Source organism: Clavelina lepadiformis, chromosome 7 (genome assembly GCF_947623445.1).
Source record: "Clavelina lepadiformis chromosome 7, kaClaLepa1.1, whole genome shotgun sequence".
In the NCBI taxonomy this organism is placed as follows: domain Eukaryota; kingdom Metazoa; phylum Chordata; class Ascidiacea; order Aplousobranchia; family Clavelinidae; genus Clavelina; species Clavelina lepadiformis.
In genome coordinates, this window is record NC_135246.1 from 2,229,516 (window position 1) to 2,245,035 (window position 15,520).

Genomic DNA, 15,520 nt, shown 5'->3' on the forward strand with positions numbered 1-15,520 from the left:
ATAATCTGTACTTCATTCTGTAGTGACATTGTGCTTGCCACCATCGTCACACTCAGGCAGTGGCGTTTGTAAATTTTTCTGGGTTCAAACTGCGGTCTTTGGAACAATCTTACTCAGGAACTAAAAAAGAACAAACACTAGACCATCCGATGATTTGAGTATTAGTAGGCTATATTTTTGTGATATCAAAGAAGATGTACAGTGACGACACCGAAAAGCTATACGAATTTAACCAAACCTGGGTGTACTGTGCAGTGCTCTAATAGGTTTCATTCGTATATTCCTATTATTATTTTGAGATGAAATATGAAGACTTTGAAAATACATGGAAGATGTGCGAACTTTGTTGCGAGGGGGTGTAGCTCAAATGGTAGAGCGCGCGCTTAGCATGCGCGAGGTACCGGGATCGATACCCGGCACCTCCAAGAAACATTTTACTGATTTTCGTTTAAATCTAACTGAAAATGGATACAAAATCCCACTGATTTTTGAAGAAGCGACTGGGTTTGAGTTTGTCGTGAGTGAATGAACATAGCACGCCGTTATAGAAACTGGGATTGGCGGTGGTGTAGCTCATATGGTAGAGCGCGCGCTTTGCATGCGCGAGGTACCGGGATCGATGCCCGGCACCTCCAATTTACATAAGTTGATTTTTGTCGATCAATGGATGGATTAGTTTGAAACTTTTTATCAAAAGATTGTATGTGCCTCGAGTGAGGATCGAACTCACGACCTTGAGATTATGAGACTCACGCGCTGCCTACTGCGCCATCGAGGCTCGTTTAGGACAAGCAATAATACCATTGCAATCCCATGTTATATAAGGCAAATTAGGCGTTTCCATTTTATAAAATACTACTCCAATAAAATATGTTTAAGCGTTGCATCGTTTACGACCTAAGATAAAAAAAACTGCATATGCTCTTTGACATTATCTTATAAGCAAAATTTATTGAGCTCCAAACACGATTTTTCGAGTAATTGCAATTAATGACAGATGATGCCTTGCGCTTTTTAAGGAAGCGTCAAATACCAAAAAATGCCGTAAAATCTTTGTTTCTTTTATTATACAGTGAATTTACTAAACGAGTGATTACTAGAAAATCTTCCATGAGGCTCTCGGAAATTTTGCATGTCAATTTAGTATGCTTTGAACTACCATTCCATAAAATGTCATCAAAAAAAAACACGATTCAAACTTTTTTTACAGAGGCGCAAAATAAACAATGAAATTTTTGGTCTAAAAAACCCAATTTTAGCTAATTTTATGCTAATTTTTAGCCTAATTCTGCACGCGACAAGTGCTAGGGTAATTCCCAGGCTAGAAACCAACACCAACAGTGCTGCCTTCTGATTGGTCTAAATAGGTTTTTTAAAGCCCTACGTAGGAGTACAACAAATTCATAAAGATCTTAGTTTAAGGGGTTTGACGCCTCCTTAATAAACCAAACAATAAAATTAGGCACTCACAAACGTGAAGTGAAGTTTTATTAAATTTCTGGAGATGCCAGGAATTGAACCCGGGGCCTCACACATGCGAAGCGTGCGCTTTACCACTGAGATACATCCCCAGCCGACGAGGATGGGACTCGAACCCACGCGTGCAGAGCACAATGGATTAGCAGTCCATCGCCTTAACCACTCGGCCACCTCGTCGATATGAAAACAATCTGGCCATAACGTTCAGCACATGTAATTTTTCAAAACACTACGTACATAGATTTGTCTACATATGAAGCAGAGATTCATCTGTAACAAGTCTGAGAGGATGCACGTAGAACGGAATACCTATCTGTTTGACTATGTCAATAATCTGTACTTCATTCTGTAGTGACATTGTGCTTGCCACCATCGTCACACTCAGGCTGTGGCGTTTGTAAATTTTTCTGGGTTCAAACTGCGTTCGTTGGAACAAACTTACTCAGGAACTAAAAAAGAACAAACACTAGGCCATCCGATGATTTGAGTATTAGTAGACTATATTTTTGTGATATCAAAGAAGATGTACAGTGACGACACCGAAAAGCTACACGAATTTAACCAAACCTGGGTGTACTGTGCAGTGCTCTAATCGGTTTCATTCGTATATTCCTATTATTATTTTGAGATGAAATATGAAGACTTTGAAAATACATGGAAGATGTGCGAACTTTGTTGCGAAGGGGTGTAGCTCAAATGGTAGAGCGCGCGCTTAGCATGCGCGAGGTACCGGGATCGATACCCGGCACCTCCAAGAAACATTTTACTGATTTTCGTTTAAATCTAACTGAAAATGGATACAAAATCCCACTGATTTTTGAAGAAGCGACTGGGTTTGAGTTTGTCGTGAGTGAATGAACATAGCACGCCATTATAGAAACTGGGTATGGCGGGGGTGTAGCTCATATGGTAGAGCGCGCGCTTTGCATGCGCGAGGTACCGGGATCGATGCCCGGCACCTCCAATTTACATAAGTTGATTTTTGTCGATCAATGGATGGATTAGTTTGAAACTTTTTATCAAAAGATTGTATGTGCCTCGAGTGAGGATCGAACTCACGCTCTTGAGATTATGAGACTCACGCGCTGCCTACTGCGCCATCGAGGCTCGTTTAGAACCAGCAATAATACCATTGCAATCCCATGTTATATAAGGCAAATCAGGCGTTTCCATTTTATAAAATACTACTCCAATAAAATATGTTTAAGCTTTGCATCGTTTACGACCTAAGATAAAAAAAACTGCCTATGCTCTTTGACATTATCTTATAAGCAAAGTTTATTGAGCCCCAAACACGATTTTTCGAGTAATGGCAATTAATGACAGATGATGCCTTGCGCTTTTTAAGGAAGCGTCAAACACCAAAAAATGCCGTAAAATCTTTGTTTCTTTTATTATACAGTGAATTTACTAAACGAGTGATTACTCGAAAATCTTCCATGAGGTTCTCGGAAATTTTGCATGTCAATTTAGTATGCTTTGAACTACCATTCCATAAAATGTCATCAAAAAAAAACACGATTCAAACTTTTTTTACAGAGGCGCAAAATAAACACTGAATATTTTGGTCTAAAAAACCCAATTTTAGCTAATTTCATGCTAATTTTTAGCCTAATTCTGCGCGCGACAAGTGCTAGGGTAATTCCCAGGCTGGAAAACAACACCAACAGTGCTGCCTTCTGATTGGTCTAAATAGGTTTTTTAAAGCCCTACGTAGGAGTACAACAAATTCATAAAGATCTTAGTTTTAGGGGTTTGACGCCTCCTTAATAAACCAAACAAAGAAATTAGGCCCTCACAAACGTGAAGTGAAGTTTTATTAAATTTCTGGAGATGCCAGGAATTGAACCCGGGGCCTCACACATGCGAAGCGTGCGCTTTACCACTGAGCTACATCCCCAGCCGACGAGGATGGGACTCGAACCCACGCGTGCAGAGCACAATGGATTAGCAGTCCATCGCCTTAACCACTCGGCCACCTCGTCGATATGAAAACAATCTGGCCATAACGTTCAGCACATGTAATTTTTCAAAACACTACGTACATAGATTTGTCTACATATGAAGCAGAGATTCATCTGTAACAAGTCTGAGAGGATGCACGTAGAACGGAACACCTATCTGTTTGACTATGTCAATAATCTGTACTTCATTCTGTAGTGACATTGTGCTTGCCACCATCGTCACACTCAGGCTGTGGCGTTTGTAAATTTTTCTGGGTTCAAACTGCGTTCGTTGGAACAAACTTACTCAGGAACTAAAAAAGAACAAACACTAGGCCATCCGATGATTTGAGTATTAGTAGACTATATTTTTGTGATATCAAAGAAGATGTACAGTGACGACACCGAAAAGCTACACGAATTTAACCAAACCTGGGTGTACTGTGCAGTGCTCTAATCGGTTTCATTCGTATATTCCTATTATTATTTTGAGATGAAATATGAAGACTTTGAAAATACATGGAAGATGTGCGAATTTTGTTGCGAGGGGGTGTAGCTCAAATGGTAGAGCGCGCGCTTAGCATGCGCGAGGTACCGGGATCGATACCCGGCACCTCCAAGAAACATTTTACTGATTTTCGTTTAAATCTAACTGAAAATGGATACAAAATCCCACTGATTTTTGAAGAAGCGACTGGGTTTGAGTTTGTCGTGAGTGAATGAACATAGCACGCCGTTATAGAAACTGGGATTGGCGGGGGTGTAGCTCATATGGTAGAGCGCGCGCTTTGCATGCGCGAGGTACCGGGATCGATGCCCGGCACCTCCAATTTACATAAGTTGATTTTTGTCGATCAATGGATGGATTAGTTTGAAACTTTTTATCAAAAGATTGTATGTGCCTCGAGTGAGGATCGAACTCATGACCTTGAGATTATGAGACTCACGCGCTGCCTACTGCGCCATCGAGGCTCGTTTAGGACAAGCAAAAATACCATTGCAATCCCATGTTATATAAGGCAAATCAGGCGTTTCCATTTTATAACATACTACTCCAATAAAATATGTTTAAGCGTTGCATCGTTTACGACCTAAGATAAAAAAAACTGCCTATGCTCTTTGACATTATCTTATAAGCAAAATTTATTGAGCTCCAAACACGATTTTTCGAGTAATTGCAATTAATGACAGATGATGCCTTGCGCTTTTTAAGGAAGCGTCAAACACCAAAAAATGCCGTAAAATCTTTGTTTCTTTTATTATACAGTGAATTTACTAAACGAGTGATTACTCGAAAATCTTCCATGAGGCTCTCGGAAATTTTGCATGTCAATTTAGTATGCTTTGAACTACCATTCCATAAAATGTCATCAAAAAAAACACGATTCAAACTTTTTTTACAAGGGCGCAAAATAAACACTGAAATTTTTGGTCTAAAAAACCCAATTTTAGCTAATTTCATGCTAATTTTTAGCCTAATTCTTCACGCGACAAGTGCTAGGGTAATTCCCAGGCTAGAAAACAACACCAACAGTGCTGCCTTCTGATTGGTCTAAATAGGTTTTTTAAAGCCCTACTACGTAGGAGTACAACAAATTCATAAAGATCTTAGTTTTAGGGGTTTGACGCCTCCTTAATAAACCAAACAAAGAAATTAGGCACTCACAAACGTGAAGTGAAGTTTTATTAAATTTCTGGAGATGCCAGGAATTGAACCCGGGGCCTCACACATGCGAAGCGTGCGCTCTACCACTGAGCTACATCCCCAGCCGACGAGGATGGGACTCGAACCCACGCGTGCAGAGCACAATGGATTAGCAGTCCATCGCCTTAACCACTCGGCCACCTCGTCGATCTGAAAACAATCTGGCCATAACATTCAGGACATGTACCTTTTCAAAACACTACGTACATAGATTTGTCTACATATGAAGCAGAAATTCATCTGTAACAAGTCTGAGAGGATGCACGTAGAACGGAACACCTATCTGTTTGACTATGTCAATAATCTGTACTTCATTCTGTAGTGACATTGTGCTTGCCACCATCGTCACATTCGGACAGTGGCGTTTGTAAATTTTTCTGTTTTCAAACTGCGTTCTTTGGATCAATCTTACTCAGGAACTAAAAAAGAACAAACACTAGGCCATCCGATGATTTGAGTATTAGTAGGCTATATTTTTGTGATATCAAAGAAGATGTACAGTGACGACACCGAAAAGCTACACGAATTTAACCAAACCTGGGTGTACTGTGCAGTGCTCTACTCGGTTTCATTCGTATATTCCTATTATTATTTTGAGATGAAATATGAAGACTTTGAAAATACATGGAAGATGTGCGAACTTTGTTGCGAGGGGGTGTAGCTCAAATGGTAGAGCGCGCGCTTAGCATGCGCGAGGTACCGGGATCGATACCCGGCACCTCCAAGAAACATTTTACTGATTTTCGTTTAAATCTAACTGAAAATGGATACAAAATCCCACTGATTTTTGAAGAAGCGACTGGGTTTGAGTTTGTCGTGAGTGAATGAACATAGCACGACGTTATAGAAACTGAGATTGGCGGGGGTGTAGCTCATATGGTAGAGCGCGCGCTTTGCATGCGCGAGGTACCGGGATCGATACCCGGCACCTCCAATTTACATAAGTTGATTTTTGTCGATCAATGGATGGATTAGTTTGAAACTTTTTATCAAAAGATTGTATGTGCCTCGAGTGAGGATCGAACTCACGACCTTGAGATTATGAGACTCACGCGCTGCCTACTGCGCCATCGAGGCTCGTTTAGGACAAGCAATAATACCATTGCAATCCCATGTTATATAAGGCAAATCAGGCGTTTCCATTTTATAAAATACTACTCCAATAAAATATGTTTAAGCGTTGCATCGTTTACGACCTAAGATAAAAAAACTGCCTAGGTACTTTGACATTATCTTATAAGCAAAATTTATTTATCTCCAAACACGATTTTTCGAGTAATTGCAATTAATGACAGATGATGCCTTGCGCTTTTTAAGGAAGCGTCAAACACCAAAAAATGCCGTAAAATCTTTGTTTCTTTTATTATACAGTGAATTTACTAAACGAGTGATTACTCGAAAATCTTCCATGAGGCTCTCGGAAATTTTGCATGTCAATTTAGTATGCTTTGAACTACCATTCCATAAAATGTCATCAAAAAAAACACGATTCAAACTTTTTTTACAGAGGCGCAAAATAAACACTGAAATTTTTGGTCTAAAAAACCCAATTTTAGCTAATTTCATGCTAATTTTTAGCCTAATTCTGCACGCGACAAGTGCTAGGGTAATTCCCAGGCTAGAAACCAACACCAACAGTGCTGCCTTCTGATTGGTCTAAATAGGTTTTTTAAAGCCCTACGTAGGAGTACAACAAATTCATAAAGATCTTAGTTTTAGGGGTTTGACGCCTCCTTAATAAACCAAACAAAGAAATTAGTCCCTCACAAACGTGAAGTGAAGTTTTATTAAATTTCTGGAGATGCCAGGAATTAAACCCGGGGCGTCACACATGCGAAGCGTGCGCTCTACCACTGAGCTACATCCCCAGCCGACGAGGATGGGACTCGAACCCACGCGTGCAGAGCACAATGGATTAGCAGTCCATCGCCTTAACCACTCGGCCACCTCGTCGATCTGAAAACAATCTGGCCATAACATTCAGCACATGTACCTTTTCAAAACACTACGTACATAGATTTGTCTACATATGAAGCAGAGATTCATCTGTAACAAGTCTGAGAGGATGCACGTAGAACGGAACACCTATCTGTTTGACTATGTCAATAATCTGTACTTCATTCTGTAGTGACATTGTGCTTGCCACCATCGTCACATTCGGACAGTGGCGTTTGTAAATTTTTCTGTTTTCAAACTGCGTTCTTTCGATCAATCTTACTCAGGAACTAAAAAAGAACAAACACTAGGCCATCCGATGATTTGAGTATTAGTAGGCTATATTTTTGTGATATCAAAGAAGATGTACAGTGACGACACCGAAAAGCTAAACGAATTTAACCAAACCTGGGTGTACTGTGCATGGCTCTAATCGGTTTCATTCGTATATTCCTATTTTTGTTTTGAGATGAAATATGAAGACTTTGAAAATACATGGAACATGTGCGAACTTTGTTGCGAGGGGGTGTAGCTCAAATGGTAGAGCGCGCGCTTAGCATGCGCGAGGTACCGGGATCGATACCCGGCACCTCCAAGAAACATTTTACTGATTTTCGTTTAAATCTAACTGAAAATGGATACAAAATCCCACTGATTTTTGAAGAAGCGACTGGGTTTGAGTTTGTCGTGAGTGAATGAACATAGCACGCCGTTATAGAAACTGGGATTGGCGGGGGTGTAGTTCATATGGTAGAGCGCGCGCTTTGCATGCGCGAGGTACCGGGATCGATACCCGGCACCTCCAATTTACATAAGTTGATTTTTGTCGATCAATGGATGGATTAGTTTGAAACTTTTTGTCAAAAGATTGTATGTGCCTCGAGTGAGGATCGAACTCACGACCTTGAGATTATGAGACTCACGCGCTGCCTACTGCGCCATCGAGGCTCGGTTAGAACAAGCAATAATACCATTCCAATCGCATGTTATATAAGGCAAATCAGGCGTTTCCATTTTATAACATACTACTCCAATAAAATATGTTTAAGCGTTGCATCGTTTACGACCTAAGTTAAAAAAAACTGCATATGCTCTTTGACATTATCTTATAAGCAAAGTTTATTGAGCTCCAAACACGATTTTTCGAGTAATTACAATTAAGGACAGATGATGCCTTGCGCTTTTTAAGGAAGCGTCAAACACCAAAAAATGCCGTAAAATCTTTGTTTCTTTTATTATACAGTGAATTTACTAAACGAGTGATTACTCGAAAATCTTCCATGAGGCTCTCGGAAATTTTGCATGTCAATTTAGTATGCTTTGAACTACCATTCCATAAAATGTCATCAAAAAACCACTATTCAAACTTTTTTTACAGAGGCGCAAAATAAACACAGAAATATCTGGTCTAAAAACCCAAGTTTAGCTACTTTCATGCTAATATTTAGCCTAAGTCTGCACGCGACAAGTGCTAGGGTAATTCCCAGGCTAGAAAACAACACCAACAGTGCTGCCTTCTGATTGGTCTAAATAGGTTTTTTAAAGCCCTACTACGTAGGAGTACAACAAATTCATAAAGATCTTAGTTTTAGGGGTTTGACGCCTCCTTAATAAACCAAACAAAGAAATTAGGCCTTCACAAACGTGAAGTGAAGTTTTATTAAATTTCTGGAGATGCCAGGAATTGAACCCGGGGCCTCACACATGCGAAGCGTGCGCTCTACCACTGAGCTACATCCCCAGCCGACGAGGATGGGACTCGAACCCACGCGTGCAGAGCACAATGGATTAGCAGTCCATCGCCTTAACCACTCGGCCACCTCGTCGATCTGAAAACAATCTGGCCATAACATTCAGCACATGTAATTTTTCAAAACACTGCGTACATAGATTTGTCTACATATGAAGCAGAGATTCATCTGTAACAAGTCTGAGAGGATGCACGTAGAACGGAACACCTATCTGTTTGACTATGTCAATAATCTGTACTTCATTCTGTAGTGACATTGTGCTTGCCACCATCGTCACATTCGGACAGTGGCGTTTGTAAATTTTTCTGTTTTCAAACTGCGTTCTTTGGATCAATCTTACTCAGGAACTAAAAAAGAACAAACACTAGGCCATCCGATGATTTGAGTATTAGTAGGCTATATTTTTGTGATATCAAAGAAGATGTACAGTGACGACACCGAAAAGCTACACGAATTTAACCAAACCTGGGTGTACTGTGCATGGCTCTAATCGGTTTCATTCGTATATTCCTATTTTTGTTTTGAGATGAAATATGAAGACTTTGAAAATACATGGAAGATGTGCGAACTTTGTTGCGAGGGGGTGTAGCTCAAATGGTAGAGCGCGCGCTTAGCATGCGCGAGGTACCGGGATCGATACCCGGCACCTCCAAGAAACATTTTACTGATTTTCGTTTAAATCTAACTGAAAATGGATACAAAATCCCACTGATTTTTGAAGAAGCGACTGGGTTTGAGTTTGTCGTGAGTGAATGAACATAGCACGCCGTTATAGAAACTGGGATTGGCGGGGGTGTAGCTCATATGGTTGAGCGCGCGCTTTGCATGCGCGAGGTACCGGGATCGATGCCCGGCACCTCCAATTTACATAAGTTGATTTTTGTCGATCAATGGATGGATTAGTTTGAAACTTTTTATCAAAAGATTGTATGTGCCTCGAGTGAGGATCGAACTCACGACCTTGAGATTATGAGACTCACGCGCTGCCTACTGCGCCATCGAGGCTCGTTTAGGACAAGCAATAATACCATTGCAATCCCATGTTATATAAGGCAAATCAGGCGTTTCCATTTTATAAAATACTACTCCAATAAAATATGTTTAAGCGTTGCATCGTTTACGACCTAAGATAAAAAAACTGCCTAGGCTCTTTGACATTATCTTATAAGCAAAATTTATTTAGCTCCAAACACGATTTTTCGAGTAATTGCAATTAATGACAGATGATGCCTTGCGCTTTTTAAGGAAGCGTCAAACACCAAAAAATGCCGTAAAATCTTTGTTTCTTTTATTATACAGTGAATTTACTAAACGAGTGATTACTCGAAAATCTTCCATGAGGCTCTCGGAAATTTTGCATGTCAATTTAGTATGCTTTGAACTACCATTCCATAAAATGTCATCAAAAAAAAACACGATTCAAACTTTTTTTACAGAGGCGCAAAATAAACACTGAAATTTTTGGTCTAAAAAACCCAATTTTAGCTAATTTCATGCTAATTTTTAGCCTAATTCTGCACGCGACAAGTGCTAGGGTAATTCCCAGCTTAGAAAACAACACCAACAGTGCTGCCTTCTGATTGGTCTAAATAGGTTTTTTAAAGCCCTACGTAGGAGTACAACAAATTCATAAAGATCTTAGTTTTAGGGGTTTGACGCCTCCTTAATAAACCAAACAAAGAAATTAGGCACTCACAAACGTGAAGTGAAGTTTTATTAAATTTCTGGAGATGCCAGGAATTGAACCCGGGGCCTCACACATGCGAAGCGTGCGCTCTACCACTGAGCTACATCCCCAGCCGACGAGGATGGGACTCGAACCCACGCGTGCAGAGCACAATGGATTAGCAGTCCATCGCCTTAACCACTCGGCCACCTCGTCGATATGAAAACAATCTGGCCATAACGTTCAGCCCATGTAATTTTTCAAAACACTACGTACATAGATTTGTCTACATATGAAGCAGAGATTCATCTGTAACAAGTCTGAGAGGATGCACGTAGAACGGAACACCTATCTGTTTGACTATGTCAATAATCTGTACTTCATTCTGTAGTGACATTGTGCTTGCCACCATCGTCACACTCAGGCTGTGGCGTTTGTAAATTTTTCTGGGTTCAAACTGCGTTCGTTGGAACAAACTTACTCAGGAACTAAAAAAGAACAAACACTAGGCCATCCGATGATTTGAGTATTAGTAGACTATATTTTTGTGATATCAAAGAAGATGTACAGTGACGACACCGAAAAGCTACACGAATTTAACCAAACCTGGGTGTACTGTGCAGTGCTCTAATCGGTTTCATTCGTATATTCCTATTATTATTTTGAGATGAAATATGAAGACTTTGAAAATACATGGAAGATGTGCGAACTTTGTTGCGAAGGGGTGTAGCTCAAATGGTAGAGCGCGCGCTTAGCATGCGCGAGGTACCGGGATCGATACCCGGCACCTCTAAGAAACATTTTACTGATTTTCGTTTAAATCTAACTGAAAATGGATACAAAATCCCACTGATTTTTGAAGAAGCGACTGGGTTTGAGTTTGTCGTGAGTGAATGAACATAGCACGCCGTTATAGAAACTGGGATTGGCGGGGGTGTAGCTCATATGGTAGAGCGCGCGCTTTGCATGCGCGAGGTACCGGGATCGATGCCCGGCACCTCCAATTTACATAAGTTGATTTTTGTCGATCAATGGATGGATTAGTTTGAAACTTTTTATCAAAAGATTGTATGTGCCTCGAGTGGGGATCGAACTCACGACCTTGAGATTATGAGACTCACGCGCTGCCTACTGCGCCATCGAGGCTCGTTTAAGACAAGCAATAATACCATTGCAATCGCATGTTATATAAGGCAAATCAGGCGTTTCCATTTTATAAAATACTACTCCAATAAAATATGTTTAAGCGTTGCATCGTTTACGACCTAAGATAAAAAAAACTGCCTATGCTTCTTGACATTATCTTATAAGCAAAATTTATTGAGCTCCAAACACGATTTTTCGAGTAATTGCAATTAATGACAGATGATGCCTTGCGCTTTTTAAGGAAGCGTCAAACACCAAAAAATGCCGTAAAATCTTTGTTTCTTTTATTATACAGTGAATTTACTAAACGAGTGATTACTAGAAAATCTTCCATGAGGCTCTCGGAAATTTTGCATGTCAATTTAGTATGCTTTGAACTACCATTCCATAAAATGTCATCAAAAAAAACACGATTCAAACTTTTTTTACAGAGGCGCAAAATAAACACTGAAATTTTTGGTCTAAAAAACCCAATTTTAGCTAATTTCATGCTAATTTTTAGCCTAATTCTGCACGCGACAAGTGCTAGGGTAATTCCCAGCCTAGAAAACAACACCAACAGTGCTGCCTTCTGATTGGTCTAAATAGGTTTTTTAAAGCCCTACGTAGGAGTACAACAAATTCATAAAGATCTTAGTTTTAGGGGTTTGACGCCTCCTTAATAAACCAAACAAAGAAATTAGGCACTCACAAACGTGAAGTGAAGTTTTATTGAATTTCTGGAGATGCCAGGAATTGAACCCGGGGCCTCATACATGCGAAGCGTGCGCTCTACCACTGAGCTACATCCCCAGCCGACGAGGATGGGACTCGAACCCACGCGTGCAGAGCACAATGGATTAGCAGTCCATCGCCTTAACCACTCGACCACTTCCTCGATATGAAAACAATCTGGCCATAACGTTCAGCACATGTAATTTTTCAAAACACTACGTACATAGATTTGTCTACATATGAAGCAGAGATTCATCTGTAACAAGTCTGAGAGGATGCACGTAGAAAGGAACACCTATCTGTTTGACTATGTCAATAATCTGTACTTCATTCTGTAGTGACATTGTGCTTGCCACCATCGTCACACTCAGGCAGTGGCGTTTGTAAATTTTTCTGGGTTCAAACTGCGGTCTTTGGAACAATCTTACTCAGGAACTAAAAAGAACAAACACTAGGCCAGAGATGGCGAACCTTTTTTAGTGCATGGGTCACAAAAGAGACCTTAATCCTTGAAAAAGCAAAAGTGGGTCATACATTTAATTACATGTTAATGCGAAACTTGCTGCTGCGTCTTCTCTGCAAGTCTTATTATCCTTAGTTGGTAATCGTAGTCTTCACACATGCAGCACTCATATCTGAGCTGAGACGATTCCGTGTGCTTGATTGTATAAAATTCATGTGCGAAAATAAAGATTCACACGAATATGAAGAACCAAACAACGTTAACAGAGCTACCGCAAATCTTTTCATAGTTTCAAACGAATTTGGCAGGGAGTTCCACTCTGTAAGAATTATATTTTCAGCATGGTTTTCAACAGCAGGAAAGTCACAACCATCCATATCCGTTTTCATTTCAATTTTTTGTAGGAGATGATTTAAACGTGCAATAATAACTTTTTTGCAAATACAACACAAGGCTTTATCTTCATACTTGATTACTCCAAATTTGCAAGTCCACTCATCATGGAATAGCCTACCACTAATACTGGTATCAGATTTAAATTTTCTTTTGTTTGTAATCGTTTTCACTACTAGGCCTAGCAAACGAACTGACAGTTAAAAATTAGGTAAAAGATACTCATTTTAGAGTTTCTGGAAAGACTATACTCAACTACCGCTAGTGCAAAACAAAGTAGGCCTACAAAGAGACCAACTCAACAGAATATAAAAACTTAGGCCTACTTGCAGGCATTAAATGTTTGCAGCTTACCAGACCACACTAATCCTGAACAGCCAAGAGGCATGCAGTCACTAAAGGGTACAAAAATGTAACATGATTTGCTAACAATCAAGAGCACAATAGCTTTATTACGTTATAAGCACCCAGTAACTTGCCGTGATACTGATAACGCACTACTACGGCTTTAGTTGTGTCAGACTGCTATATGGCAATTCGGTACGGTACTAGATTAAAATAGGTTGGGACCTTATTACAAATATTTAGTGAAACATTTATTCTTTGCTTAAATATTTGTTTAAATTTCATTATTTTAAAAAAGACAAGTGGGTCACTGAAAATCTGTGATGGGTCACTTCGTGACCCGCGGGTCAGTGGTTCGCCATCCCTGCACTAGGCCATCCGATGATTTGAGTATTAGTAGGCTATATTTTTGTGATATCAAAGAAGATGTACAGTGACGACACCGAAAAGCTACACGAATTTAACCAAACCTGGGTGTACTGTGCAGTGCTCTAATCGGTTTCATTCGTATATTCCTATTATTATTTTGAGATGAAATATGAAGACTTTGAAAATACATGGAAGATGTGCGAACTTTGTTGCGAGGGGGTGTAGCTCAAATGGTAGAGCGCGCGCTTAGCATGCGCGAGGTACCGGGATCGATACCCGGCACCTCCAAGAAACATTTTACTGATTTTCGTTTAAATCTAACTGAAAATGGATACAAAATCCCACTGATTTTTGAAGAAGCGACTGGGTTTGAGTTTGTCGTGAGTGAATGAACATAGCACGCCGTTATAGAAACTGGGATTGGCGGAGGTGTAGCTCATATGGTAGAGCGCGCGCTTTGCATGCGCGAGGTACCGGGATCGATGCCCGGCACCTCCATTTTACATAAGTTGATTTTTGTCGATCAATGGATGGATTAGTTTGAAACTTTTTATCAAAAGATTGTATGTGCCTCGAGTGAGGATCGAACTCACGACCTTGAGATTATGAGACTCACGCGCTGCCTACTGCGCCATCAAGGCTCGTTTAGGACAAGCAATAATACCATTGCAATCCCATGTTATATAAGGCAAATCAGGCGTTTCCATTTTATAAAATACTACTCCAATAAAATATGTTTAAGCGTTGCATCGTTTACGACCTAAGATAAAAAAAACTGCCTAGGCTCTTTGACATTATCTTATAAGCAAAATTTATTGAGCTCCAAACACGATTTTTCGAGTAATTGCAATTAATGACAGATGATGCCTTGCGCTTTTTAAGGAAGCGTCAAACACCAAAAAATGCCGTAAAATCTTTGTTTCTTTTATTATACAGTGAATTTACTAAACGAGTGATTACTCGAAAATCTTCCATGAGGCTCTCGGAAATTTTGCATGTCAATTTAGTATGCTTTGAACTACCATTCCATAAAATGTCATAAAAAAAACACGATTCAAACTTTTTTTACAGAGGCGCAAAATAAACACTGAAATTTTTTGTCTAAAAAACCCAATTTTAGCTAATTTCATGCTAATTTTTAGCCTAATTCTGCACGCGACAAGTGCTAGGGTAATTCCCAGGCTAGAAAACAACACCAACAGTGCTGCCTTCTGATTGGTCTAAATAGGTTTTTTAAAGCCCTACGTAGGAGTACAACAAATTCATAAAGATCTTAGTTTTAGGGGTTTGACGCCTCCTTAATAAACCAAACAAAGAAATTAGGCCCTCACAAACGTGAAGTGAAGTTTTATTAAATTTCTGGAGATGCCAGGAATTGAACCCGGGGCCTCACACATGCGAAGCGTGCGCTCTACCACTGAGCTACATCCCCAGCCGACGAGGATGGGACTCGAATCCACGCGTGCAGAGCACAATGGATTAGCAGTCCATCGCCTTAACCACTCGGCCACCTCGTCGATATGAAAACAATCTGGCCATAACGTTCAGGACATGTAATTTTTCAAAACACTACGTACATAGATTTGTCTACATATGAAGCAGAGATTCATC

At 40.1% G+C, this 15,520-nt stretch overlaps 37 non-coding genes across 37 annotated transcripts; 13 read left to right on the top strand and 24 right to left on the bottom strand.

Moving 5' to 3' along the window:
- The first annotated feature begins 352 nt into the window (after positions 1 to 352).
- On the top strand, positions 353 to 425 carry Trnaa-agc (transfer RNA alanine (anticodon AGC)). Its single transcript has one exon. It is a non-coding gene; the product is annotated as a tRNA-Ala (tRNA).
- A 280-nt stretch (positions 426 to 705) lies between these two features.
- Trnam-cau (transfer RNA methionine (anticodon CAU)) lies at positions 706 to 778 on the bottom strand. The gene has a single exon. It is a non-coding gene; the product is annotated as a tRNA-Met (tRNA).
- Positions 779 to 1,499: 721 nt separating this feature from the next.
- Trnaa-cgc (transfer RNA alanine (anticodon CGC)) lies at positions 1,500 to 1,571 on the bottom strand. Its single transcript has one exon. It is a non-coding gene; the product is annotated as a tRNA-Ala (tRNA).
- Positions 1,572 to 1,574: 3 nt separating this feature from the next.
- Positions 1,575 to 1,656, bottom strand: Trnas-gcu (transfer RNA serine (anticodon GCU)). Its single transcript has one exon. It is a non-coding gene; the product is annotated as a tRNA-Ser (tRNA).
- A 504-nt stretch (positions 1,657 to 2,160) lies between these two features.
- On the top strand, positions 2,161 to 2,233 carry Trnaa-agc (transfer RNA alanine (anticodon AGC)). The gene has a single exon. It is a non-coding gene; the product is annotated as a tRNA-Ala (tRNA).
- A 137-nt stretch (positions 2,234 to 2,370) lies between these two features.
- Positions 2,371 to 2,443, top strand: Trnaa-ugc (transfer RNA alanine (anticodon UGC)). The gene has a single exon. It is a non-coding gene; the product is annotated as a tRNA-Ala (tRNA).
- Positions 2,444 to 2,513: 70 nt separating this feature from the next.
- On the bottom strand, positions 2,514 to 2,586 carry Trnam-cau (transfer RNA methionine (anticodon CAU)). The gene has a single exon. It is a non-coding gene; the product is annotated as a tRNA-Met (tRNA).
- A 721-nt stretch (positions 2,587 to 3,307) lies between these two features.
- Positions 3,308 to 3,379, bottom strand: Trnaa-cgc (transfer RNA alanine (anticodon CGC)). The gene has a single exon. It is a non-coding gene; the product is annotated as a tRNA-Ala (tRNA).
- Positions 3,380 to 3,382: 3 nt separating this feature from the next.
- Positions 3,383 to 3,464, bottom strand: Trnas-gcu (transfer RNA serine (anticodon GCU)). The gene has a single exon. It is a non-coding gene; the product is annotated as a tRNA-Ser (tRNA).
- A 504-nt stretch (positions 3,465 to 3,968) lies between these two features.
- Positions 3,969 to 4,041, top strand: Trnaa-agc (transfer RNA alanine (anticodon AGC)). The gene has a single exon. It is a non-coding gene; the product is annotated as a tRNA-Ala (tRNA).
- Positions 4,042 to 4,178: 137 nt separating this feature from the next.
- Positions 4,179 to 4,251, top strand: Trnaa-ugc (transfer RNA alanine (anticodon UGC)). The gene has a single exon. It is a non-coding gene; the product is annotated as a tRNA-Ala (tRNA).
- A 70-nt stretch (positions 4,252 to 4,321) lies between these two features.
- On the bottom strand, positions 4,322 to 4,394 carry Trnam-cau (transfer RNA methionine (anticodon CAU)). The gene has a single exon. It is a non-coding gene; the product is annotated as a tRNA-Met (tRNA).
- Positions 4,395 to 5,117: 723 nt separating this feature from the next.
- Positions 5,118 to 5,189, bottom strand: Trnaa-cgc (transfer RNA alanine (anticodon CGC)). The gene has a single exon. It is a non-coding gene; the product is annotated as a tRNA-Ala (tRNA).
- A 3-nt stretch (positions 5,190 to 5,192) lies between these two features.
- Positions 5,193 to 5,274, bottom strand: Trnas-gcu (transfer RNA serine (anticodon GCU)). The gene has a single exon. It is a non-coding gene; the product is annotated as a tRNA-Ser (tRNA).
- A 504-nt stretch (positions 5,275 to 5,778) lies between these two features.
- Trnaa-agc (transfer RNA alanine (anticodon AGC)) lies at positions 5,779 to 5,851 on the top strand. The gene has a single exon. It is a non-coding gene; the product is annotated as a tRNA-Ala (tRNA).
- Positions 5,852 to 5,988: 137 nt separating this feature from the next.
- On the top strand, positions 5,989 to 6,061 carry Trnaa-ugc (transfer RNA alanine (anticodon UGC)). Its single transcript has one exon. It is a non-coding gene; the product is annotated as a tRNA-Ala (tRNA).
- Positions 6,062 to 6,131: 70 nt separating this feature from the next.
- Trnam-cau (transfer RNA methionine (anticodon CAU)) lies at positions 6,132 to 6,204 on the bottom strand. Its single transcript has one exon. It is a non-coding gene; the product is annotated as a tRNA-Met (tRNA).
- Positions 6,205 to 6,923: 719 nt separating this feature from the next.
- Trnaa-cgc (transfer RNA alanine (anticodon CGC)) lies at positions 6,924 to 6,995 on the bottom strand. Its single transcript has one exon. It is a non-coding gene; the product is annotated as a tRNA-Ala (tRNA).
- A 3-nt stretch (positions 6,996 to 6,998) lies between these two features.
- Positions 6,999 to 7,080, bottom strand: Trnas-gcu (transfer RNA serine (anticodon GCU)). The gene has a single exon. It is a non-coding gene; the product is annotated as a tRNA-Ser (tRNA).
- Positions 7,081 to 7,584: 504 nt separating this feature from the next.
- Positions 7,585 to 7,657, top strand: Trnaa-agc (transfer RNA alanine (anticodon AGC)). Its single transcript has one exon. It is a non-coding gene; the product is annotated as a tRNA-Ala (tRNA).
- Positions 7,658 to 7,937: 280 nt separating this feature from the next.
- On the bottom strand, positions 7,938 to 8,010 carry Trnam-cau (transfer RNA methionine (anticodon CAU)). The gene has a single exon. It is a non-coding gene; the product is annotated as a tRNA-Met (tRNA).
- Positions 8,011 to 8,731: 721 nt separating this feature from the next.
- Positions 8,732 to 8,803, bottom strand: Trnaa-cgc (transfer RNA alanine (anticodon CGC)). The gene has a single exon. It is a non-coding gene; the product is annotated as a tRNA-Ala (tRNA).
- Positions 8,804 to 8,806: 3 nt separating this feature from the next.
- Trnas-gcu (transfer RNA serine (anticodon GCU)) lies at positions 8,807 to 8,888 on the bottom strand. The gene has a single exon. It is a non-coding gene; the product is annotated as a tRNA-Ser (tRNA).
- A 504-nt stretch (positions 8,889 to 9,392) lies between these two features.
- On the top strand, positions 9,393 to 9,465 carry Trnaa-agc (transfer RNA alanine (anticodon AGC)). Its single transcript has one exon. It is a non-coding gene; the product is annotated as a tRNA-Ala (tRNA).
- Positions 9,466 to 9,745: 280 nt separating this feature from the next.
- On the bottom strand, positions 9,746 to 9,818 carry Trnam-cau (transfer RNA methionine (anticodon CAU)). The gene has a single exon. It is a non-coding gene; the product is annotated as a tRNA-Met (tRNA).
- A 720-nt stretch (positions 9,819 to 10,538) lies between these two features.
- Trnaa-cgc (transfer RNA alanine (anticodon CGC)) lies at positions 10,539 to 10,610 on the bottom strand. Its single transcript has one exon. It is a non-coding gene; the product is annotated as a tRNA-Ala (tRNA).
- A 3-nt stretch (positions 10,611 to 10,613) lies between these two features.
- Positions 10,614 to 10,695, bottom strand: Trnas-gcu (transfer RNA serine (anticodon GCU)). The gene has a single exon. It is a non-coding gene; the product is annotated as a tRNA-Ser (tRNA).
- A 504-nt stretch (positions 10,696 to 11,199) lies between these two features.
- Trnaa-agc (transfer RNA alanine (anticodon AGC)) lies at positions 11,200 to 11,272 on the top strand. Its single transcript has one exon. It is a non-coding gene; the product is annotated as a tRNA-Ala (tRNA).
- Positions 11,273 to 11,409: 137 nt separating this feature from the next.
- Trnaa-ugc (transfer RNA alanine (anticodon UGC)) lies at positions 11,410 to 11,482 on the top strand. Its single transcript has one exon. It is a non-coding gene; the product is annotated as a tRNA-Ala (tRNA).
- Positions 11,483 to 11,552: 70 nt separating this feature from the next.
- On the bottom strand, positions 11,553 to 11,625 carry Trnam-cau (transfer RNA methionine (anticodon CAU)). The gene has a single exon. It is a non-coding gene; the product is annotated as a tRNA-Met (tRNA).
- Positions 11,626 to 12,345: 720 nt separating this feature from the next.
- Positions 12,346 to 12,417, bottom strand: Trnaa-cgc (transfer RNA alanine (anticodon CGC)). Its single transcript has one exon. It is a non-coding gene; the product is annotated as a tRNA-Ala (tRNA).
- Positions 12,418 to 12,422: 5 nt separating this feature from the next.
- Trnas-gcu (transfer RNA serine (anticodon GCU)) lies at positions 12,423 to 12,503 on the bottom strand. Its single transcript has one exon. It is a non-coding gene; the product is annotated as a tRNA-Ser (tRNA).
- Positions 12,504 to 14,124: 1,621 nt separating this feature from the next.
- Trnaa-agc (transfer RNA alanine (anticodon AGC)) lies at positions 14,125 to 14,197 on the top strand. The gene has a single exon. It is a non-coding gene; the product is annotated as a tRNA-Ala (tRNA).
- A 137-nt stretch (positions 14,198 to 14,334) lies between these two features.
- Positions 14,335 to 14,407, top strand: Trnaa-ugc (transfer RNA alanine (anticodon UGC)). Its single transcript has one exon. It is a non-coding gene; the product is annotated as a tRNA-Ala (tRNA).
- A 70-nt stretch (positions 14,408 to 14,477) lies between these two features.
- On the bottom strand, positions 14,478 to 14,550 carry Trnam-cau (transfer RNA methionine (anticodon CAU)). Its single transcript has one exon. It is a non-coding gene; the product is annotated as a tRNA-Met (tRNA).
- A 719-nt stretch (positions 14,551 to 15,269) lies between these two features.
- Trnaa-cgc (transfer RNA alanine (anticodon CGC)) lies at positions 15,270 to 15,341 on the bottom strand. Its single transcript has one exon. It is a non-coding gene; the product is annotated as a tRNA-Ala (tRNA).
- A 3-nt stretch (positions 15,342 to 15,344) lies between these two features.
- Trnas-gcu (transfer RNA serine (anticodon GCU)) lies at positions 15,345 to 15,426 on the bottom strand. Its single transcript has one exon. It is a non-coding gene; the product is annotated as a tRNA-Ser (tRNA).
- Between the last annotated feature and the right edge of the window lie 94 nt (positions 15,427 to 15,520).